This window comes from Microcaecilia unicolor, chromosome 2 (genome assembly GCF_901765095.1).
Source record: "Microcaecilia unicolor chromosome 2, aMicUni1.1, whole genome shotgun sequence".
NCBI classification, from domain to species: Eukaryota; Metazoa; Chordata; class Amphibia; order Gymnophiona; family Siphonopidae; genus Microcaecilia; species Microcaecilia unicolor.
Window position 1 is genome coordinate 76,391,788 of NC_044032.1, and position 19,110 is coordinate 76,410,897.

The 19,110-nt window shown below is 43.7% G+C and overlaps 1 protein-coding gene across 2 annotated transcripts in view; it reads left to right on the forward strand.

Annotated features, from left to right (window-relative positions):
• The window catches only part of EGFLAM (EGF like, fibronectin type III and laminin G domains), a 475,563-nt gene that overhangs the window by 195,395 nt on the left and 261,058 nt on the right, over positions 1-19,110 (forward strand). The window lies entirely within an intron of this gene.

Below are 19,110 nucleotides of genomic sequence, written 5' to 3' on the forward strand. Positions count from 1 at the left end.
ATGTAAGCAATCAAAGGGAATGCTAGTAAATTCTTTTTTGAAAATTTCTCCTCTGATTCTGTGGAAGGCAGCATTGTCTGCAATAGAGGGAATGGCGTAGACTCAGATTGAGCAAAAACTTTCTTTGTCAAAATGAACATTTATTTATATCTCTCATCTTCTGATCAAGAAAACTGTTTTACAATTTGGGTATCAGAGGAAGCACTCCCAGTGAAAAGGTGGGAATGTAGAATGCAAGAGATGGCAAGATTCAAAATTGCCTATGCAAACACACTAGAAATACAGAAAAGCAGTCTTATATTGCTCTGTGGCAAATATTCCGAAATACACTGATGCAGGATACTGATCATGAGAATACCGTAGCACCTGCTTGAACAAAAGCCTGGCAAAGGGGGATTAGTGAGGGTGGAATGGTCTAAATGTATGGATGAATGCTAGAGTTTATAGAGTGTTTTTAAGAGAATTGGAAGAAGTATGTATGGTCACCTATTTTAATTGTATGTTTCATCCATAGTTAAGGCATGCTTTTTCCACCTGTGTCACCTTCAGTCAATTCAAAACTTTTGGATCAGGATGCTTTACATGTTCTCATTCATGCATTTGTCATCACATGCATAGACGATTGAAATGCCCTCTTGGGTGAGGGACGTTCGGCAACAGAGAGACCACGTGGCTATAATTCAGTGGCGTAGCCAGACCTGACATTTTGGGTGGGCCCAGAGCTAACATGGGTGGGCACTATGTATATAGGTTATGAGTAGCCTTTCTTGGGATACATACAGAACATAACTAGAATATTTCCTCTAACAGCTTTCCATAGGAAAAATGTATTCAAATTCTGATAGTACCTCAATAATAGCAACACAAAATCCCTTCACTGCCAGGTACTTTGTGAAGTAACACTATATCCTGCAAAGAAGCTTCTTAGAGCCTATGCTGCAAACCTTAACACCAATTCTGAATAGGAATACCAGTAACAGTACCTTTAAAAAGGCAGCAGTGAATATGCACAACAGCAATACACATCCCATTGGTTTAACCAGACAAGTCAGACTCATAGATCCTCACACAAACCACATGCCAGCAGAATCTCTCACCTGCTCGGTCACAGGTAGAACACAGACCAACCTTATCAATTACAAAATAAAGGACCAAAAATTTAAATTTGTCCTGTAGTCCTTCCTTTCCCTACCCCTCCTCCCATCCATCCCAGTGGAGCAGCATCAGCCCTTCCCTACTCTCCCCATCCATCCACATAGCCCAGCATCAACCTTTCCCTTCCTCACCATCCTTCTGGTAGCTAGGCATCAGCCCTATCCTACCCCCACCCCTCCCTATAGCCTCAGCGCTGCCCTACTTATACCCATCCCCTGCCCTTCCCATTCTCCCCCTCCCCAACCCTGAAGCACACCAGCATTAAATATAAAATATTTTGTTTTTTTTAATGTCCTTTGCACTGTGAGCCCACCCCCACCCAGAAACTCGCTTTTATTAAAATTTATTGTTGGTGGGTTTCTGGGTGAAGGTGGGCCCTTCACTGAGGAGCACGGGGGGGGGGGGGGGGGGGGGAATGCAAGGCAGGCGACCTGAGAATATCAACAGCCCATACTCATTTTGCAAGGCGATCCTACCTAGTATTTCTTTCCTTCGTTGAGTGTGGGGTTGATTGGTATAAAGTCATTCAAAATCTTCCCTAATTACTCTGTTGCCCATGCCTTCCTGCTGGATCCACCGGCACACGACCCCTTCACACTTCTGTCGCCACCAGTATAGCGCACATAATTAGGGCTGGCTGGGCTTTTATATAACTTTCGCACACCTAAGAGGTGGTACCAAGGCAGTGGTGTGCTGGTAAAATTTTAACAACAGGCTCTCTCCCCGGGTATAGCCTGCAATTTTTTTTGTTGGGGGGGGGGGGGCGCAGAGGTCCCAGTCTACCTCTGTGCCCCCCCCCAAATTGCAAGGCTGGCTAAACCCAGGGAGAGAGCCTGGGAGGGGGCAATGCATTACTCTCTCCAGGAAAAAAGAAAGATTTTAAATGCTCCCAGGTTTCAATCTAATTCATGTTTAATGTGGGATAAAATCCCTCCAAAAAGTAAATAGATAGAAACTCTGAATGTTGAGCACCTGATTCTCATAATATGATGTCTGTTTTAGTGGACCTTTTACCAGGAGAAAAAAAATATCTGCAAGTATATAACACATGCTAGGGTGTCCCTGTAACCAGCCCCTCCCTCCGAATGGCACACTAATTACGATTTATAACAAATTACTACTCTACCAATAAAAAGTTATACTTTCTCTATCTCTAGTACATCCGTATGCTGCAGCAGCTGGCTGGTATGTCTTAAAATGTAAATAAAATTAAATAAAAATGCTGTCCAACAATTAAGCACAATGTGGTTGCAGCAGCTCTTATCCAATCTGAACTTCTCCGGCTCCCTCCACCCTCCATCCCCATCCCAGACTCACACTTTCTGTGGCTCCTCCGGCTCTGTCCTCTCTGGTGGCGATGCAGGTCCCTCTCTCCTGATGATCTGCTCTCTCTGACAATAAGAGCAGATCGGGAGGGTACCCGCCACCACAGACACCTTCCATCTGGCATCTGTCTCCGCGCTGCAGCACTGCCAAGAGGACAAGGCCACGTGAAAAAGCTGCGATCAGGGGGGCACAGAGACTGCGATCAGGGGGGCACAGAGTGCCAGTGGTGACTGGCACTACCGGCAACAAGTCGAAAAGGGGCGCAAGCGAGCACACACTCGGCTGCTGCGCGTCGCGTGATCAGTTTTTTTTTTTTTAAAGCAGTGCTGCTGGTGGTATACGTTGGCAGGGAACAGGCTACTTCAGCCAATCCCAGGGGCCTTCTTTCAGCTTGTCCCACCCTGGAGGGTTGAAGAAAGGCCCCAGGATTGGCTGAAACAGCCTATTCCCTGCCATTCTGACCCGGATTTAAAAATTAAGCAAGTCACAGGTAGGAGAGCTGTTGTTTTTGCTGCCAGTGCCGGCTGCCTACATTTATGTAGCGTAGCTGTGCAGCGGAGGAACTGACAGCGACTGCAGCCTATCTAGCACCTAGAAGATCCTCCTGATTGGAGGATTAGGACAAAGTGGGTGGGCCTGAACCGAGATTGGGCAGGCCTGGGCCCACCCAGGCCCACCCGTAGCTACGCCCCTGCTATAATTACTTCAGAACACCGCTGTCAAATTGCTCCATAAAGCTCGAAACTTTGATGAGATGACACCCCTTTTAAAGCTTGAACACTGGTTACCAGTGAACCGAGTTAAATACAAAATTCTGCTCTTAGTTTACATAGGGGCTCATTTTCAAAGCACTTAGATTTACAAAGTTCCATAGGTCACAAAAAAACAAGATAGCTGGAAAACAAACCAGGAGCTATAAATTGATTATACACATATTCCTTAAATAAATACATTTTGAGAGCGCAACGAAATGTTAAATAATCTGACATTGTGCAAATTTGCAAAGGCAGCTGGTTCCACACAAAAGCAGCTTGGTAATAAAAAGAGGACTCAAACATTTTTTACATTTTGTAATCTGTCTTGCTGATGGAAAACCTAATAGCATTTGATTATGAGTTTTACTGATAGAACATTTGTATAGCAATGTCTCCTTTCATCTGTCTCTTCTCCAAGATGAAGAGCCCTAACCTCTTTAGCCTTTCTTTATAGGGAAGTCGTCCCATCTCCTTTATCATTTTTGCCGCTCTCCTCTATACCTTTTCTAATTAAGAAAAGAAATCAGAAAAATAGAAAAGAATGCCAGCCTGTTAAAAGGAGCAGAGGAGAGATAAAAAATAAGCAGTTGTCTCTTCAGTCTACAAATCACTTAACTTGTGGTACAGTTGTAACACATCCTCTTCTTAATATCGCTCCATACGAATAATCCACTGTAGGTGTACACAGTTTCTCTTAGACACAACAGGGTTATTGTTATACAATCCTTGACAAGGGCCTCTTGTTTTGCTTTTTGCTTTTTTTTTTGTTTTGAAGTGCACATGGGGTGGGTTTTTGTAATGAGTTTGGGGACCTGTGAGTTCATTTTGAAGTGTGTGCTTCCGATTATCGGACCTTTTATTCATGTGAAGATTGAGAGGGTTTTTGGAACAGTGAGTTTTTCCTTGGTTGTTTTTTTGAGGGGTTTTCTTTTTTTTCGCTGTTTAGGTTTCCTCTTATGTTCATGATAGAAGCCTATGATAATATTAGACTCCATTGGGGGTGACAATCACATGTGTGATGGCTCTGGAGGCTTGAAAGATTTTGTTATAGGTCTTATGTATGTTCTACACACTTCAAGATAAGGCAAAGTTTGTTGTTATTGTGTGTTGTATTGTCTTTGCCTCCTCCTACTGGTGGTTATTTGTTATAAATTTAAGACTGTCATTCATGTGCCTAGATTTTAAAGTGTAATGATTTTTATTCAGGATCAAAGCAACCAACATCTAGCAATGGAACAAGAAATCTAAACAAAGACATCAAGTGGGTACATGACAATAATCTAGCAAAAGAGAATAACAAACAAGAACATCTTACAGCAAAAAAACTGGGTAACATATGATCCCATTTTATGAAAAACCTCCCATTACCGCCCTTCCCCACAACCCTACTTTCCGGTTCAAATTTTACTGGTGTTTTTCGAGATCACCCCTCCTTACCCAAACCCTACCCTAACACATCATTTAAAAAATATAACTGAGATGACCCGGAGTCTGGACTGTTATGACACCAGGCCATCTTTCAAAGGATAATGTCTATTATTCCTAATCCTCCCTCCCCTACCCAAGCAGGGAACCCCAGAACAACCCCTAATATAATAGTACCAATTTAGGAAACACTCTGAAACCCATTGATAGGGGTAATTCTATAAAGTAGGTGCTAACATTCTCAGGAATAGAGATCAATGAAATCCATATTTAAATTAGAATTTTCGTACAGAGATTCCTGGGAAATGTATTAATTATGAATAGGAAAATTATTTTCTGGTATTTTAGAGCAGGTTCTTCCTTTGAATTAGACAACATTATGCTCTACCCTCAAACCAGCTTAGAAAATACTAAAGAAAAGTTATATTAATTCTATAAAGCAAACTGTAGAGCTAAAAAATAAAATACATTTTGTATAGATCTATGGTATCTAGGTTTATGTAATAAAGGCTTGTTTTACTCACTGCAATAAGTTATCAGAAACAATGTGTTATCAAATGTGTTATCAGCAGATTCAGGCAATAATGTGGTTTCAGAGCTATCAACATTATTAACTGAACCAAAGATTGTGGGCAGCAGCATATTCACTGCCTCTGGTGGCCTGAGATCTAGGCCTTCAAGGGACTCAGTCAATTCTCAGCCCTGCTATTATACCTCAGGTGGCAACCCTGTCTTGAGAAGCACTAGGAGACCATATTTCACCTACAGGCTTCCCTCTCCCCCTCCCCTACTATTGCATGGCAAGTGCCTCTCCAGCATCTCCATAGGCCTGCAGCAATAAAAAACATACAACAAACACGGGACCTCTGCAATTCAGGTGCTCCTCATTAGAGAGTGACATGGTAATCATCAACGCAGTAATACTGTGGTTACTGCAGTAATTAGATGGTACTACCACTGTAATGGTAAGACATTATACGGTAGTGCCATGGAAGCGAGGACCACCATTACTTTATCCCCACAGTAATGAGGATAAAGATCTCCCCCCACCCCCGAGCCTACCTTAACTCGCCCTGGTAGTCTACTGGCTTCTTCGGTGCAGGAAAGAAACTCACTCTTTCCTGCCTGCTGCCACTGCTCTGCCTGATACTTAGTAACATAGTAAGTCCATCCAGTCTGCCCAACAATCACACTCATTATCAATTCATGATTAAATCAACATTCAACGTGATATTTTATACTTGATCATGGTCTTTCCTTGGTGTTTCTGGCTCTGTCCTTATGTTTCAACTACTGGAGTTGTTGTCAAAGCCCAATCCAGCCTATCCAAATCTGCCTTGTCATTTGCGAGACACAGACCATAAAATTCTGCCTAGCACTGTCCTCATGTTCCAAATTACTGGAGTTTTCGTTGAAGCCCTCTCTAGCCCATCATTAACTGGATTACCATATGTGGGACTCAGACCATACAAGCCTGCCCAGCACCAACCTTAGGGTTTTTTTTTTACTAAGGCACATCAGCGTTTTTAGCGTGTGCTAAAAATAGGCACATGCTAAACGCTAGAGACGCCAATGTATTCCTATGGGCGTCTCTAGCATTTAGCGCATACCTATTTTCAGTGTGCGTTAAGAACGCTAGCACACCTTAGCAAAAGACTCCCTTAGTTTCTACAGCCAGAGTTGCCATCTAAGCACCACTTTACATGCAAACACATATGCAACCATTTGCCGCCTCTTTAAAATGGCCACCGAGACTTCAAGCGGAAGTCTTGTGAGGTCGCCTCTTGAAGTCTCGGCAGTCATTTTAAAGAACCAGCGGCAGCGGGCAGGAAATAGTGGGCTTCTTTCCTGCCCTGAAGAAGCTATTAGACCATCAGGATGGTTAAGGAAGACTCGCAGGATGGTGCTGGTTGGCTAGGCTTCTCAAGGAGGTTAGATTGAGACAGGAGATAGCATGAGCCTAAAGCTGTTCCAGTTGGATAGGCAGTGCCTTAAAAAGTGGAGGAGGATAAAAGAGTTTATTTTTTATTTATTTTACAGCTTTTTTATTTATTTAAAAGTTTCCCATATCTAGATATCTAGATATATATCATAAAATACAATTCAGAATGACTAAAACAGCATAAAAATTATTATAGCTTGCAGAAACAGCAGTAATACATTCTCTGTATTTTGTGCTCATTTTTCAACACTATTCTATAGAATACAATAATATATGGCCAAATTTAAGGGCCCTGTTTACTAAACCACATTATAGGCATGCTAGCTTTTTAAGCGCATGCTAAAAATGAGCACACGCTAATGCTAGAAACGCCCATAGGAATATATGGGTGTCTCTTAACATTTAGCATGCGCTAATTTTAGCGTACAGTAAAAGCGCTAGCACACCTTAGTAAACAGGGCCCTAAGTGAGGTTATCCTGTTTCTTGATTGGTTCATCTTAACTGTTTTTGTAATCTGCCTTGGGAAGCCTGGTGTTGTAAAGATGAAATATATTGTAATTAAATGGAAGTAAAATTAAAGTCTCCTTTCACTGAGGCACATGGAATCACATCTTCACCTCATTTGTTTTGTAGAAGTTTATATTTTAGATACAAAAATGGATTTTTCTGTTTTGAGCATGTTTCAGGGACAAGTGGTTTTCACAGTCAAAATAATAAAAATAAATACTTAGTTTCAGGCAGATCTCCCATTTGTATTGAATTTTGCTGTAACATTTGATTGTTTTATGTTGTAATATTAGTACTATTATTAGTATTATATATGGATTATTTTAACTATACTGGGCTCAATTTTCAAAGCTTTGAGTGGGGAGACACAGGGAAGAAAAAGACTGCAGGGATGTTGAGGGGACAGGGATGGAGAATGCGGGGATGATGAGGGGATGGAGTTACAAAGTCTGCTTGACTGCGGGGATGGGGTGCGGATGGGAAAAAGGTTTTGGTTGTGGGAAGGGAAGGGAAGGGAATGGGCATGAATTTTTATCCCCACATCACTCTCTACTCCTCATAGTCAACGGTCCTGCTGGTTCCACCCTCTCTGATGCATACTTTTCACATCAGAGGGAGTGGGACAACAAAGTAGCTGAGGGGTACCTGAGTTCTAGGGACCTGTTTTTATCATAGTTTTTTTTGCCACTGTGGCCATTGGCTTGTAGGGAGATGCTAGGCAAGGGGGGAGGAAAAGTGGATGGTTGGTGTTGGGCATGGGGAGAAGGGAAGTAGAGGGAGTTGCTGGACAAAGGCTGTGTGACTTTTGTAGAGTTTTGTATTAGTTTACAGTATGTTTGGTACTGTCATAAACTGTGCTGTGGTTCTTGCTTTTTCTTTTTGTTCCTAGATGTGCAAGCACCTTGGATCTTCTATGTTTTTTTGTTGCTGTTTTTTTCCACATATATATTTACATTAACACCATAGTGGTCCAGTGTGCAGTGTCAGGATGCCTTACTTTTGCACTGGAGTCCCAGGCTACATAATTAAATTGCTTCAATTTTTGCTGCATAAAACAACATTCCAAAGGTTGTTATTATTATTATTATACTAGTAAAAAAAGGCCCGTTTCTGAACACAATGAAACGGGTGCTAGCAAGGTTTTCCTCGGAGTGTGTATGTTTGAGAGAGTGTGTGTGAGAGTGACTGTGTGAGAGAGAGTATATGGAGGACAATTGCCGTTCTTCCCCTGTATTTCCTTTTCCTTAGCCCTGTACCGGAAGGAGGGGTGTAGGGTGGCCTTGGTTATTGCTTTGGTTGGGAGTGTGTGAGTTGCATGACCAATCAGCTGTGCCATTGTGTGGGGTGGGGGAGGGTAGCGTTGTTCCGCATCAGTGTATGTGTTTGTGTTTTTTTTGGGGGGGGGGCTGTGTGTGTGTGTGTGTTTGAGAGAGAGAGATGTTGATTTTCCTTGTGTATTAAGGGGGTTGGGGGGGGGGAGTGTGTGTATGTGTGTGAGTGAGAGAGAGATGCTGTCTCTTCATTGCAGAGTGTGTGTATGTTGGTGTGGGGAGTGGGGAGTTTGGTTGTGTGTATGGGTGTGAGTGAGAGATGCTGATTCTCCATGGTAGATCTTGTGTATTTAGTTGTGGGGGGGGGGGAGTGTGTGGGTATGAGTGGGAGACAGAGATCTAAATTCACCATGGCAGAGTTTGTGTATGATGTGTTGGGGTTGGTTGGGGGGAGTGTGTGTGTGTGGGGGGGGGGGAGAGGGTAGCTGCGTCTGTGTGTGAGAGTGTTTGTATGGGGGACAATTGCCGTTCTTCCCCTATACTTCCCTTTCCTTAGCCCTATACCAGAAGGAGGGGTGTGGGGGGGCCTTGGTTATTGATTTGGTTGGGAGTGTGCGAGTTGCATGACCAATCAGCGGTGCCATTTTGGTGGTGGGGGGAGGGTAGCGTTGTTCCACATCAGTGTATGTGTTTTTTTGGGGTGGGGGGCAGAGGGTGTGTGTGGGTAATTGAGATAGAGAGATGTTGAATTTCCTTGCTAGAGTTTGTGTATTAAGGGGGGTGGGGGAGAGTGTGAGTGTGTGTGAGTGTGAGTGAGAGAGAGAGAGATGCTGTCTCTCCATGGCAGAGTGTGTGTGTGTGTGTGTGTGTATGTGTGTGTCTGAGTGAGAGAGATGTTGTTTTTCCTTTTTTAGAGTTTGTGTACGTGAGGGCGTTTGTGAGGGAGGCGGCGAGTGGATTTCAGGGGGGGGTGAAACTGGGAGGGAGGTTGTTTGCGGTGCCGGCGACGTTGGGAGAGTGGGTAGTTGTGTGTGGGAGGGCGTTTGTGATGGATGTGGCAAGTGGATTTCAGGGGGTGTGTTTGCGACGTTGGGGGAGTGGGTCGTTGTGTTTAGGAGGGGGTTTGTGAGGGAGGCGGCGAGTGGATTTCAGGGTGGGTGGTTACAGCACTATTACCATCATCATTGATACCGGCGGTGTTGGGAGAGTGGGTCGTGTGTTTGGGAGGTGGTTTGTGAGGGAGGCAGCGAGTGGATTTCAGGGTGGGTGGTGATGGCACCATTACCGTCAGCATTGTTACCGGCGACATTGAGAGAGTGTGTTGTGTGTTTGGGAGGGGGTTTGTGAGGGAGGCGGTGAGTTGATTTCAGGGGGGGGGGGGGGGGTTGCGGCGCCATTACCGTTTCAGTCTTGATACCGGGCGGTGACATTGGGCGTGGACTGATGCTGGTAGGCGCGGCGTAACATATTATTTGATTCCATTGGTGTGTATCGTGCTGCTTTGTTCTGGTTGGTCACAGCTGTTTGTGACGTACCAGGAAGTACTGACATCAGACTCAGTTCATGAGATGGATAGCACGAATGCTTCAAGGTTTAAGTGCCACGCAGTCAGCTTCAGAACGTTGGAGGTGCTTTTTATTATATAGGATAGTCTTGGAATATGTTGCTTCATTTTTTTCTAGGGGCAGCCACCTGACCAGTGTTCTAACTTAGGGGACTCCCTTCTCCTTGATTAGAGCTCTGAGGAGACCTTCCCATTTTGGATGCCTTGAGAGGGACAGGTGCTAGCTTATCCCTCACCTCAGACAACAGATTGCCTTGGGCTACCCCTACTTGAGATTCCTCATGTTTGAAGACAGCATGCATTAGAAAATGCATGAAGCAGCCCCCACTGGCCTATGCACGACTTTCATCTGCAGCCTTTGCATCTGCCCATGGTGCACTACATTGAGTTGCATACAGGCCAGAGGAGCTGTTTTGTTACATGCTTTCTGGTGCATGCTGCTGATTAATGAGCTGAGCTGGAAGCCCTGTTCTAACCATAGTTGCTGCTACATTTCCTTATCCAGCCCCAAAGAATGTTAACATTTGACTTGAATCTAGCCTGCAGCCTCAGCCTTAGCCTCCCACTACTCCTCCCCTGGGTTCTCCTGTGACTCACACTGATGACTTTTGCTTATCTGCATAAATGTAGGAAGAGGAGGAACTCCTTATTAAGTCCAATGGGTTTTATTGGCCTGGTCAGGTGAGAGGCAGAGATCGAAGGGCATTTAGGGAGCAAGAGGAGAAAGAGAGAAGAGATTGGGGCAGCAGGGCGCAAAGGGGTGAGTGTAGGGTAGGATTGTTTCTTGGAATGATAAGAGAGAAGAAATGGGAGCAAAAAGAGGTAGAGGAAATGCTGAGGATGGGAAAGTGTTAGAGATATAGAGGGGAGAGTGTACGATGGCAAGAAAGGAAGAGAGAAGAGGACGGACAGGGTTGGGGATGGGATTTAGTATACCTCATTTCTGTAGCTACAATCAAAGCAGCTTGCATATTATATACAGATACTTATTGTGTACATGGAGCAATGAAGAGTTATGTGACTTGCTGTGAAGAAACAGTGTGTTTTAAGCCTGTAGAATGTATTGGATTTTTTCCTGCATTGATTATATTTTGAAGTATATTTCTTCTGTTTGGCCAGCAGTAGTTGTTTCTTTGCTGTAAAGCTGTTACAGAGAACTGAGGTGGTCTTTTACTAAAGCTTAGCTTGAGTTATCTGCAGCAGGGTCCATTTTATTCCTATGAGCCTTGCTTCAGGAAGCAAGAAGCAGTAAATATTTGAAATCTTGTTGGCTGGGCTCTGATTGGCCCAGGAGCGCATCTCATTTGGACTTTACTGGTTTTGAGTTCAGTCTTAGCCTGGGAGATAAGAGAAACAGATCTGTTTGCTGAGGCGAACAATTATATGTCCTGATCTTCCCAGATACTGTTTAGACAGTATGCAAATGTTTAGTTAGCATTATAATTGATCCATAATTCAGTTACCTGTTATTGTTTGCTAATTGCACATTTTTTTGTTTATTGTTCCAGTGTAACAATAAACCTGTTTGGTTTGTTGACTCTGCTGTCTGGGCTGATAAAGAATCCTGGTGGTTTGTGTGTTGGGTCTGTGAGTGCTTTCTGGGAACTGTGGGACCACTGGGAATGTGGCTTCTGTAACCTAGAAATCACTGGGGATAATTTGACAATGGGAGACTCGCACAGAGGCAGTTGTGACCCAGTTGGTGGGAGGAGGGTGCAAGTGTAGAGCATAAGTGGTAGGTGCAGGCAGACATGAGCTGTGCTGGGGATAGACCTAAGTGGCCACAGGGTAACCCCAGGCGGGTGGCTAGGTGTTTTGTGACACTTGCCCAGAATCACAAGGAGCTACCGTGGAAATTGAAACCAGCTCTCCAGGTTCTCAGGCCACTGCATTAACCATTAAGTTACTCAAGAAAGAGGGACATGGGGTGTGAAAGGAAAGGAAGAAGAGGTAGTGGGCAGATTAAGGGAGGTTTAGGATTCAAGGAGGGAAGAGGGAAGGGATGACTAGGAGAGGAAAAGTGGGGGGATATCATCAGGAGGTGAAGAGAAGGTAATGGGGAGTGAGAGAGTGGGGACAGAGAGAGGAAGTAAGTGGACAGCAGGATAAGGGGCAGAGGAGTGTTGGGTGAAAGAATGGGAGACAAGAGTGAGGTGAAGTGCAAGGAGTAAGAAATAGAGAGAGAGAAATGGAGAGGAAGAAGCTGTGGGGTACAGTTTGCAGAGGGAAAAGACTGGGAAGGGATACAGGTGGTGTTTTGTGGGGGTGAAAGGTATTTTGACTTCATTAGGGGTAGAAACAGTTATTCTGGCGTGCCAAGCACCTCCTTTCATTTTTGTTGAAGTGAAAGGTGTTTTTGTGGGGCTACTAAGTCTTTCTTGGTGTTTGGGTGGTGTGGGAGGTATGGTGTAGGGGCCACTGAACCCCTCCAATTGCTTTTGTTGGAGCAGGAGATGTATTTGGGCCACCAAGCCCCTCCGTGTTTTGCTGGTGTGGAAGGTCTGGTTTTCAGTGCATATTATTTCCCTCTGTTTATCTTTGTCCACTAGCCTCCCAACTCCTTCGCTACTCCCAAGAGAAACACTGCATTTAGTGACTGTAAACATTCTGAGCAGCCCATGTCTTCTCTTTATTGTCTATGTGAAGATGATTAAGTGATTTCTGTAGCCAAGGCCAGAGGGAAGACTCTTTGACTTTCAAATAAGTAAGATTATATAGTCTTTCCTCTGACCACTTAACACCACTTCAAGATGTACAGTTCTACCACATTGCTACTGTGCAATGGCCACATTGGCCCACATCAACAGCACAGCAGCACACTAATTTTTATATGAGGCTGACCATAGCTGTAGCTATCCCTGTATAAACAATAGTGTATTCAGAGAATGACATAAAACTATTTCCTACAATAAATATCACAAAGGTTGTCCTTAGAAACAGGCACTAGAATCATTTTATCTGTGGTCACTTCTCTCCCCACTTCCCTGTGAAATGGTATGCTGGAAATTTATCATACAGCCGATACTTAGGCATTTCTGTTTGGTGCTGGCCTATTTTCCAGCAAACTTTGAATAGATTTATTTATTTATTACATTTGTACCCCGCGCTTTCCCGCTCATCGCAGGCTCAATGCGGCTTACATAGTAACAAGAGAATACAATCAATAGTAACAGAATCAACAAAGGGGTATGTGATAGGACAAATGAACAAGGAGTAAATGGGATAGAAGAGGTATGAGGTATTATTTTTCCCCTTTTTTGCTTTCTATCTTTGACTAGGCTCCTTCATCCCCTGACAGCATACCCAGATAGATCTATGAGCCCAGGGGCTGGAGATGTCCCTCCCTTGAGGCATACTCTAAGTGCTGTTCATGGTCAGTAAGGCCACCACAGTAGCAACATCTGCCTTTCCTCCCTTTCTTAGCGTGAGTGTATCATCTCTGAGGTATTTCCAGTGATGTCTTGAGCCATAGGGCAAGTTAGTTTAATGATCAGTTTTAGCACTCAGGGAGTCATAGTACTGGTATTTGAAAGTGATGGAAAATCTTCTCTGAAGTTGCTCATTGTAGGTTGAAACTACTGTTTTCTTTGAACTGTTACTCAGAGTACACATATGTCATAATCTGAACCAGCAGTACTGAACAGACTGAAGTGAAAGTCTGCCATGGATCCTAGGCATTAATGATAGCCATGTGGTAATGTATTTTTCTATTATGGGCATGCAGGAGAATTAGGTCAACTGGATATAAACAATGGAAGATAACATGCCTCTGTGCTGTGTGTCCTGAGTAAAGAGCAATTAATATAGAGATACCTGTGCTCTTTGTTGCTCTTTAATGGAAATGGCTCCCTGTTTTGCTGAAACCTTATACAGGAGGGGTCTTACTGTGAAGTTATCCAGTTCCACAACCAGATTTTTAATTCAGTCATGGTTTTCTGGCAACCCCCATCCTGAAACATAATGGGCCTGCAGTAGCGATTTCAATGAGAAGGGACTATATAATTTCCAACTTAAGTTCAAAACCCAAACTGACCAAAAAGACTTCCTGTTTGGAACTGGGCCTTGAACTACACAAGTGATCTTTTAGCATTTAAATGCTAACTTGTTCTGGTTCATTTGGTGCTTTGGAAATCAATCCCTGCTGGCACAACAGCTGTCTGAGTGCTTCCAGCTTCTCTTTGTGCCCACCTGGTTTCTTCCTTTATCTTGCATGGCAATGTCTCCAAATGTGTGCATACCATGACAGTAATGAACCTCACTCTTAACCCAGGATAGGTGGAGTATGATTTCAGACTCTTTAAATGATTCCCCGGCAGAATTAGACAAGGTTTGAAGAAGAGTGACCAAAATGATTAAGGGGATAGAACACCTCGCATATGAGGAAAGACTTAAGAGGTTAGGGCTCTTCATCTTGGAGAAAAGATGACTGAGGAGGGATATGATGGAGGTCCACAAAATACTGAGTGGAATAGAATGGATAAGCAATAAATCAATTGTTTACTTTTTGAAAAAGTACAAAAACTAGGGGACTAACATACTGGGTCAGACCAGTGGTCCATCAAGCCCAGTATACTATTTCCAACAGGGGCCAGTCTAAGTTGCAAGAAGCTGCCAGAATCTCAAAAAGGTAAATGAATTCCATGGGATAAGCAGTCATTTCCCCCCATGACTACTTTAATAGTAGTTTGTAGACTTTTCCAGTCCAAAGAAGAGCAGAACACACATCTAATATGATAAAAAGGTTTTATTTGTGCCACTCTGTAAAATGTCCCAACATGGCCATTAATAGAAACACAGCAACTGTCTCTCTCACAGTTGCTGTGTTTCTATCAACCCTGTGACCTGCAAGGCTGATTGTTGCTGCTTTCATTGGATTTTAGCTCTATTGTGTGTATGTGCCTTTAGGGACCGCAATAGCTGTTTTAGCCCCTGACGAGCCTCTAGTGAGGCAAAACATGGCCATGTCGGGACATTTTACAGTGGCACAAAAAAAAAGCCCTTTTATCACATTAGACGTGTGTTCAACTCTTCTTTGGACTGCTTCACTGCAGAACATTTTGTTCCTCTTCTGGTGTTTCTTATAGACTTTTCCTTCAGGATCTTGTTCAAACCTTTTTATAAACATAGCTATGGTAAGTTTTTTTCCCACATTCTCTGGCAGCTCTGATTACCTGGAAATGACAAAAGCTACCATATTATACTTCATAGTTTTTTTCTGTTAACTAGAAACAAAGGTACTGCTTACATGTAGATTGATCCTTTTAGACAGATAGCCTGGATACACAAGAATCTACAATGCTTGTTAGAGATACCACAAACCTTAGTATCCAGCAAAAGTGGCTGTAGTGTGGGAACTCTGGTGTGATGAACATTGCTCAGAGCAATTTTGGTAACTAGTTCAGATGTATAATTTACTGTGAAAATATATTCTACCTAAAATGGAAACAGATATAAAAACATATTCAGATCAGTTTTCAATAGCAGCAGTAAGAAAAGGTTTTAAAATGCTGGCCAAGCACCATGGTAGTTATAGTCAGTGGCACTAAATACATGTATTTGCTGCTAATCGCCAACCACCATCCTTGTTTCGCCAATATTTGGCCACTATCCCCCTAATTCTAAGTCTTGTGTGCCCAGTTTTATTGCTTAGCATGCAAAGTTGCACATGCAAGTAATAGAATAGTGTTGGTTACACTAACTTAATTGTTTAATTAGCTGCTAATTGGCATTAACAACCAATGATTGGCTATAATTGGTGTTAGTTCTCATTTTAATTTGAGCTAGAGGAAGGAGTTGTTTTTCATGCCTTAACCCTCGTCCCTGAAGCAAGCAATTGAAACCTGCAGAGTCGGGCGGTTTCAGGGGAAGGCATTGTGGAATTAAGTGGAAGAATTCCCACGAGACCAGATAAGTACTCAGCTTTTCACCTTGCACATTTGGTTTAAAAAGACTGAAAGTTTGTAGCACAGTGGTGTCGGGAAGCAATAAAAAGAGGAAAAAAAAGAAAAAAAGTCTTCCGAACTCACTGCAGGGATACCCGATGAAAGAAACGCTATACCATTTCATAGCAGTATTTTTGACTGCATGAGGAGTGGGAAAATCATCTGAGGCCCTTGCTACTCATTGGTGTGCATTGTATTATAAATACTGGATAAGTGGATCAGTGCATTGGCGTTAGCTGAGACTTTAGTTTAATATTTGGGTGGCTAAGGTCCTGGTTTATTTTGTTCATTTTTGGATGTTACCAGAGACCACGATACTTTTGTATTTTTCCGTTGGAGTTCTTACTAATTGGCATTAATCTGCAATTATGCAGGCAACTTTCCTTAGTCGGTATTTTACAAATTGTTCACTCAAATTCCAGAGAACACAACTAATAGGGGTGTGGACCAGGGAGGGGCATGGGTAGATCAGGAGTGTACCTAACACTTATGCACTTGGGTTACAGAGTATTAACAGTTATGCGCCTAACTTGTAGCAGTTAGGCATGAGCATTTACAGCAGCGTGAGAGCTCATGCCAAAAGTTAGGCATGTAACTGCAGACTTGCTCTAGTATTCTATAATGGCAATTACGTGCATAATTGCTGATATAGAATTTGCATTTATTGCGCATCATCCCGGTGCCTAATTTTAGGTGATCTGTAGAGAATTACCTCCTAGCTATAGCATAGGTGTTCATCAAGCCTAAAGTAAATACATAGAGGTCAATATTTAGCAGTCAGCATTAGCCCCTGATATTAAGTGTTGGCACCTTTCTGAGTATGACAGTGTCCAGAATGCAACCAAGTAGGTGCAAAATTCAACCCGCTGCTTAATTAGCAAACCAGGAAATGGGCTGAATATTAGATGTCCTTTTTCTGCTGATGCTCCTCCCAAACCCTCCCCCAAGAACATTTCCCCCTCTTGATCCCACCCATCCCAAGAGCAGACTCTTTCCTAGATCCCCATAAGTGTTGTAATACTGGGAAAGACCAAAGGTCCATCAAGCCCAGCATCCTGTTTCCAACGGTGGCCAATCCAGGTCACAAATACCTGGCAAGATCCCCAAAAAAGTACAAAACATTTTATACTGCTTATCCCAGAAATAGTGGATTTTCCCCAGTCCATTTAATAATGGTCTATGAACTTTTCCTTTAGGAAGCTGTCCAAACCTTTTTAAAACTCCGCTAAGCTAACCGCCTTTACCACATTCTCTGGCAACAAATTCCAGAATTTAATTACATGTTGAGTGAGGAAAATTTTTCTCCGATTCATTTTAATTTACTACATTGTAGCTTCATTGCATGCCCCCTAGTCCTAGTATTTTTGGAAAGTGTAAACAGACGCTTCACATCTACCCATTCAACTCCACTCATCTAATATATTAATTTGCTATGTGAACATTCAAAAGTGTCTACCTGAGATCGTAACCACCTGCTGACGTCACTGGCCAGCAGTAGAACCCTGCTTGCCTGATGTCAGCAGGGGGTTACGATCCCAGTGAGAGACGCGCGTTGAAGAACAGCGGGAGCGGGCAGAGATGTCCCTACGTGCACATCGCCCCCCTCCAAAATCGCCAACCCCCCTCGGCTACCCTCCCCTCCCCTCTTAGCGGGATCCCGGCGGCAGCAGTGAAGAGCCTCGCGAGTCTGCTGCCTTCCCTTCTCTTCGCTCTCAGCTCTGACTCTGATCCCGCCCTTGCGGAAACAGGAAATGAGGGCGGGACCAGAGTCAGAGCTGAGAGCGAAGAGAAGGGAAGGCAGCAGACTCGCAAGGCTCTTCACTGCTGCCGCCGGGACCCCAGTAAGAGGGGGGAGGGGAGGATAGCAGAGGGGGGTTGGCGATTTTGGAGGGGGGGCGACATGCATGTAGGGGGATGGGCGGGGCCAGTGTCGGGGAGAGGAGGGCCGCGGGTGGAGGCATTGAAAGGACGTGTCTGTGAGACAGAGAGGAGGGGGGACTGGAACTCGGGGGAGGGAGGGCCTGGAAATCGGAAGGGAAGAAAGGGGGCCGTGGGACTTGGAGGGGACAGAGGGAGAGAGCGAGGGAGGGAGAGAGGGATAACCTTGCTAGCGCCCATTTCATTTCATACCGAAACGGGCCTTTTTTACTAGCTATTTTATAGACCTCTATCATATCTCCCCTCAGCCGCATTTTCTTCAAGCTGAAGAGGCCTAGCCGCTTTAGCCTTTCCTCATAGGGAAGTCGTCCCATCCCCTTTATCTTTTTCGTTGCCCTTCTCTGCACCTTTTCTAATTCCACTATATCTTATTTGAGATAAGGCGACCAGAATTGAACACAATATTTGAGGTGCAGTCGCACCATGGAGCGATACAAAGGCATTATAACATCCTCATTTTTATTTTCCATTCCTTTCCTAATAATACCTAACATTCTATTTGCTTTCTTAGTCGCAGCAGCACACTGAGCAGAAGGTTTCAACGTATCATCAATGACGACACCTAGATCCCTTTCTTGGTCGGTGACTCCTAACGTGGAACCTTGCATGAGTTAGCTATAATTCGGGTTCCTCTTTCCCACATGCATCACTTTGCACTTGCTCACATTAAACGTTATCTGCCAGTCTCATAAGGTCCTCTTGTATTTTTTCACAATCCTTCCTTTATTTAATGAGTTTGAATAACTTTATATCGTCAGCAAATTTAATTAACTCACTAGTTACTTCCATCTCTAGGTCATTTATAAATATGTTAAATAGCAGCGGTCCCAGTACAGACCCCTGGGAAACCCCACTAACTACCCTTCTCCATTGAGAATACTGACTATTTAACCCTACTCTCTGTTTTCTATATTTTAACCAGTTTGTAATCCATAATAGGACATTATCTCCTATCCCATGACTCTCCAATTTCCTCTGGAAATTTCCTTTGTCAAACGACTTCTGAAAATCCATTTACACAATATCAACCGGCTCACCTTTATCCACATGTTTGTTCACCCCTTGAAAGAAATGTAGTAGATTGGTGAGGCAAGATTTCCCTTCACTAAATCCATGTTGACTTTGTCCCATGCTTTTGAATATGCTCTGTAATTTTGTCCCCCCTCCTCCAGGCTTCGCCCCTTCTTGATGACTCACCCAACTACACACCTGTAGGTCCTCCAAGCCTACCTTAGGATCACTGTGGTCTAAACTTGGGTTTGTTCAATATGTATCCATAGAGGG